The following is a 6,374-nucleotide window of genomic DNA, read 5'->3' on the forward strand; positions in this document are numbered from 1 at the left end:
TAGATTTGGAGGAAATGATTATTGGGACAAAAAGTCAAGACAGATTAGGGACTAAGCAAGATGATGAACTGTTATTTTTGTGTAAAAGCATTACTTGGAGACCAAAGAACATACATCAAAAAATAACTGAAGCCGCTAGTGAGTATGGAGCAGACATAGAAAAATCAAAACTGTTGCAGAAATCATACAGATTGGCTTTCACTTATGCGGACCTAGAGAGTTTGAATGCGTCTGGAAAAAGATGGCAGATAAAAGAATTGATGAACATTCTGAAGAAATGGGGAGATGTAGATCGATGAAAAATGAGATGGACGAAAAAGAAAGAAGAAGAAGCTAGTAAAGGAACATCTATGTTTCCATTAAAAGAGACAGAACAGGTTGAAAGGGGGAGTCTGATGAGAGAAGTACCAGGTGGTGGATATGTTCATGTACCATGGTCAAGACAGGATATATTGTCTTTCACAAACAATTTTCCCAGGTTGAGAAAAAAAACAGTTGAGTGGTTTGTGGTTGCAGTGCAATGAGAATGATTAAGATTCATCTCAATGACGGTGCCTGAGGGGGGAGGAGGAGTGCGTACTTGGCACATCTTTGGCGGTAGATCAGTCAGGTCCATTTGTTGATGTAAAGGTGGAAGGGAATGATATTACATTCTTAATGGACACTGGTGCTACCCGTTCTACTGTGAGAGCAGCAGAAATGCCAAACCTACCCTTCTCGGGTGAAACTATCCAAGTTGTAGGAGTCTTGAATATGCATATTAGAACGCCAGTCACAAATCCAATTGAAGTTCACATTGGTTACTTCAAAGACATGCATCAGTTTGTGATATGTGACTCGAGTCCAGTAAATTTCTTGGTAAGAGATTTGTTATACAAGATGAACTGTACCATCTATTGTACACCAGATGGTATTGTATTTCAGACACCTGATGAGGATGTCAAATTTAAGATGATGTTAGCAAAGAAAGGAACAGAGGTGGATGAGTTGTATTCACTGCTTACAGAAGAGAATTTGCCTGAAGAATTAAAAAGTGCAGTGAGATCAGATGTGTGGGATTTTTCAGGAAAGGAAATTGGCCTAATTGCACATGTAGATCCAATTCAGATTACAGTAAAGGATGGTGCTGTGCATTCAAACACACCACAGTACAAAATGAGTCCAGAAGTAATTGCAGGAGTCGCTCCCGTGGTTGAACACATCATTTAACTAGGAATTTTAAAAGGAATAATGAGCAGTCCTTGTAATTCGCATATCATAGGTATTAAAAAGACCAGTGACAAATACAGAACAGTGCAGGATTTACACAAAATTAATCAAATTGTAGTACCTTGTTGTCTAGTAGTACCAAATCCAGCAGTGATCCTTTACCAAATTCCTTTTGATTTCGAATGGTACACAGTTATTGATTTGTGTCAGGCCTTTTTCTCGAGTCCTTTACATCTGGAAAGCCAGTATTTATTTGCATTCCGGTTTGGAGACCGTGTCTTGGCATGGTGCAGAGTTCCTCAAAGGTAAACAGAGAGCCCCTCAATCTTCAACCAGATCTTGAAAAATTGTCGGGAGACTTTAGTCCTGCCAGGAAATTTGGTTTTGGTTCAATACATTGATGACCTACTGGTGGCATCAAAGACATGAGAGGAGTGTGTGACAGACACAGTTGCCCTATTGAACAACTTAGCGGTAGTAGGACACAAAGTGCTCCAAGGAAAACTACAATTTTGTAAACAAGAAGTCCAATACCTAGGACACAAAATAGAGAAAGGAATTAGAAAAGTGACCCCAGAAAGTATTAAAGTGATCAAACAAATGAGTACACCCAAAGCACAAAAAAAAGTACAAATGTTTTTGGGAATGGTTGGATATTGCAGGCCATGGATCAGTGTTTTCTCACTGATTGCAAAACCTCTACAGAGGTTAACACAGAAGGATGTAAAAGATCCGATGGCTCTGGATGATGAAAGTATGGAAGCTTTTGTAAAATTGAGAAGCAGTCTATGTCATGCGCCTGCATTCGGACTGCCAGATTATACCAAGGAATTTGCGCTGTACTGTTGTGAGAGAGATGGGTGTGCACTCTCAGTCCTAACACAGAAACATGGAATGGCACGACGTCCAGTACCATATTTTTTTGCTACTTTGGATTCAGTGGTTGCAGCATTGCCCGAATATCTGAAAGCAATAGCAGTTACTGCTGTGAGTCTGGAACAAAGTGAATCAATTGTGATGGGATACCCAGTCACAGTGTATGTGCCACATTATGTTGAGATTCTTTTGCCTCGTATGCAGTATCTTACCTCTAGTCGGCTGACCAAGTATGAAAGAGTGCTTCCGGGAGCTGAGAATGTGACTGGGGTGAGGTGCACTACGGTAAACCCGGCAACCTTGTTGCCAAACTCTTGTTGTGAGGAAGTGAGAGAAGCAGCATATCATGACTGTTTGGGTGTGAAAGAACTGTGCACCAAACCCAGGCCAGACATAAAGAATGCTCCGTTGGAAGAATCAGATTGTGAGATATTTGTGAATGGGCCATGTCTGAGAAATGAGAAAGGTAAGCTATGTACTGCCTATGCTGTTCTTACCATAGAGGGAGTTCTTGAAGCATCTTGCCTGAAAGGTGTAAATTCTACACACATTGCTGAACTAATAGCTCCAATTAGAGCGTGCAAAATTTCTAAAAGCATGAAAGTGACCATATTCACTGATAGCCAATACAGATTCGGGTATGTCCATGATTTTGGACAGCTATGGATGCAAAGCGGCTTTCTGACTTCTTCAGGTTCTCCTATATGTAATGGCAAAACTGTAAAAGAATTATTAGAGGCCTTACAACTGCCCAAAAGAATTGCAGTGGTCAAATGTGCCACACATAAATCAGGAGATGAATATGTAACTAAGGGCAACAGATATGCTGACCAAATTGCACGTTTCTGTGCACAAAATTCAATGGCTTTAAACAGATCAATTGAAAGAGGAAATACTGAATGCCATCTTTTGTTTACAGCAACATTTGACACCTGGGTAGAAGTTAGACAGATGCAGTAAGAAGCAAGTGATGAGGAAAAGGAGAGATGGAACAGAACAGGCTGTAGCAAAAGAAAAGAAGACGAACTATGGGTCTATCTTGATGGGAAAGCAGTGTTAACAGATTCTTTACTTTCCCACATGGCCAGAGTTTACCATGGAATTGCACATATTGGAAGATATGCAATGATCAGACTCTTCAAGCAGTCATGGTACAACCCAAAGTTCAGGGTCATTGCAGAGAGGCTTTGCCAGAGGTGTATAATATGTCAGCAGCAAAATCCATCCAGAAAGACGATTGTTAGTTGGGGGCAAATTGGGAGAGCAGGAGGACCGTTTACCCGACTCCAACTTGATTTAATTGAGCTTCCCTCATGTTATGGTCTGAAGTATGAACTAGTCATTGTCTGCTTGTTCTCTCATTGGGTAGAGGGCTATCCCATGAGAAGAAATGACAGCCTAACAGTACCTAAACTACTTTTGAAAGAACTAATTCCTAGATTCGGAATTCCAGTCACTTTGGAGACAGATAGAGGAACAAATTATAATAATGAGATAATTCGGCTGATTTGTGCAGCATTTAAAATTGAGCAGAAGCTGCATTGTGGCTTTTGACCCAAAGCATCTGGAGTGGTTGAGCACCATAAAATCCAGGTTATGGAAGGTGTGTGCATCTAGATCACTGAAATGGCCTGATGCTTTAACCCTGGTATTTATGAGTCTAAGAAGCATTCCTGACAAAAATACGGGATTGAGTCCACATGAGATCCTCATAGGAAAAGCAATGAGACAAGCATACATACCAGCAAACAAATCGATGAGTTTTTCTGATGATCTGGTACTCGATAATTGCAGAGGATTGGCTGACCTGGTACGTACTGTGTCTCACCAGTTTGGTGAGGATGCCACTACGACACAGCCAAAACAAGCTCATGATCTGAGTCCAGGCGAATGGGTTTTTGTCAAGAAGCATGTAAGGAAGTCGTACTTATAACCCAGGTGGCATGGACCCTATCAAGCCATACTGGTGATAACAACGGCAGTGAAGTGTGGAGGTTTGCCAAATTGGATTCATGCAAGCCACATCAAGCGAGCTCTAGGTCCACTTGAATAGCAAGAAGAGCAGCAACTGGTAAGAGACTAACAAAAACCAGTGGTTGAAGTTTGTGAAGCTGATGAATCTAGAGTGACAGATTCTAATGATCTAACAGAGGATGAACTGCTGAGCACAAGTCAAGTAAAGTGGACACCAGATACTAGGTCTCAAAAGGCTGCTGTTGAGCCAGATGAAAATTAGTTCACTGCTAGTTAAGAGTCAAGTGAGTACACCGCTGAACAAGAAACCAGTGAAACTAAAAGAACTTGTGAACCAGACACAGAAGGAGAAAAAGTAGTTCAAACCAAGAAACCAAGAAAAGGTGATAATTGGCCAGGTGGGGTGAAAAGACTGAAATACACCCTAGTGAGAAGAAAGTCAAGAAGAAGACCAGACAAAGTAATGAGGTCTCAAGTCAAACAGAACAAAAAGAGTCAGAAGAAGAACTAGTACGAAAAACCAGGAGAGTGAGAATACCAAGCAGAAAATATAAGGCACCAGAATGGAACTATGTTGTTTTGGAAGAAATTGAAAGTTCTGATCCAAGTGAAGAAAAAGACAGTTCTGACACAGAAAGTTGATGAAGGCAAATTGAGACCACCTTAAATTAACTTTTGAGAACTAAAGAATGGTGGAAATTGCTAACTAAAGAAAAACTCAATGACTCAGAAGACCAAACTAAAATAAAATAAAAGAAGGGGGTAAAGAAGAAAGCTAGTAGGTGTAGGATTGCACCGTTATTTTTGTCCTGAATTTTTTTATTAGCACTCATAGGATGATAGATTTTTATTTTTATAGTATATAAAATGGCTAAAGCAGAAGTGAGTGAACCCCCAAAATCTAGTCTAAAACGTGGATGTATTAAAGCTTGCTTATGTAGTGTCTTGATGTTAACATTTTTGTGGATATTGCTAACTGTCCTTGTACCCATTCTAATGGTAACTAATGATGAAAACAATACTAATGATGTAACAAGAGAAATAAGGAGTGATGTCACTAATGAAACACCTAATACTAAACTAGAACCATTGGATGGAAGAATTCTCCATCATGATAAATTAATTATTGATTTCTCATTAAATGTGTTTACCAAGGTATTATATGAGTATGTAGAGACCAAGAACGTAAGTGACTGTTATGTGTGCATGCAATTACCTTCGTCTGTTTCAGAGGGGGTGACCTATCAGCACTTACCTTTAACATATGGTGTGTCTTGCAGAGTACTAACCAGCCTTTTCTAGGTAACGGGTAAACTGGAGTACCAATACTCTAACATAGATTTAGGGGCATATTATCAATGGACAATGATAATTATCGCTGGCGTGCTTGGTGATAATTGTGTTATCGCAGGCTTTGATAATTGTGTTATCGCAGGCTATCTCTGGATTGCATCGCCCTGGTAGTGCACTATTAACAGCGCGTTTTTCCAGGGCGAAAAAAATTCCAGAGATAGCGAGGTTATCGCCGTTTTGCAGGGAAGATCGCTGGTTTTCCAGCGATGTTCCCTGCAAAACAGCGGTAACCTTGCTGATACGACCTACAGGGTCGTATCAGCATAATCCAACCCAATGTTAGGGATAGGTAAGTCTGTATTTTAGCAGGCGTTAGTTTTTGGAGAAAACAGCGGTTTTCTCCAAAAACTAGCTTGTGCTAAAATGCTGGGGCAGCCTTGCAAATATCGCGATGTGAACATCAGCGATATTTGAAGGTAGTCCATCTGGGGTACGCCCAGCGATGCCTGCTTTGCATCTCATTAGGGATGCAAAGGGAGGCATTGGGAAAAGGGTGCTTACATGCGATTATGCATGTTAGCACCCTCTTGTAAATAGGGCAAAAGTTTTATCTCTGCTTTTTTAGCTTTTTAAGCCAAAAAAGCTGAGATAAAGCCTTTAGAAATATGCTCTCAGTGTTTACAGAAATACCGGTAATTAAAGAGTTAAATAAGGTTTTAAGTGGCAAAAAATTACAATTTATGGGAGAGTTCTTCCATATTACTAAAACTTTAGATGTAGAATATGCTTATAGGAATAACTTGACCTGTAGTTTACAGGTTGGAAGAGAAAATCTTCGTAGGAGATAGAAGGAATAGTCTCCACAGAAAGGCTGCTGAGCAGAAGTCACGAGTACCCCCGTGGGCTTTTAGAGAAGGAGATTATGAGAAAGGTGAGACATACGCTGCAATGTCCCTGGACTGGGCTCAGAAAGGGAAAATATTTTGCTTAGAACAAAAACGAACTATAATATTTACTTTATT

The sequence above is a fragment of the Lissotriton helveticus genome, chromosome 6, assembly GCF_964261635.1.
Source record: "Lissotriton helveticus chromosome 6, aLisHel1.1, whole genome shotgun sequence".
Taxonomy (NCBI): domain Eukaryota; kingdom Metazoa; phylum Chordata; class Amphibia; order Caudata; family Salamandridae; genus Lissotriton; species Lissotriton helveticus.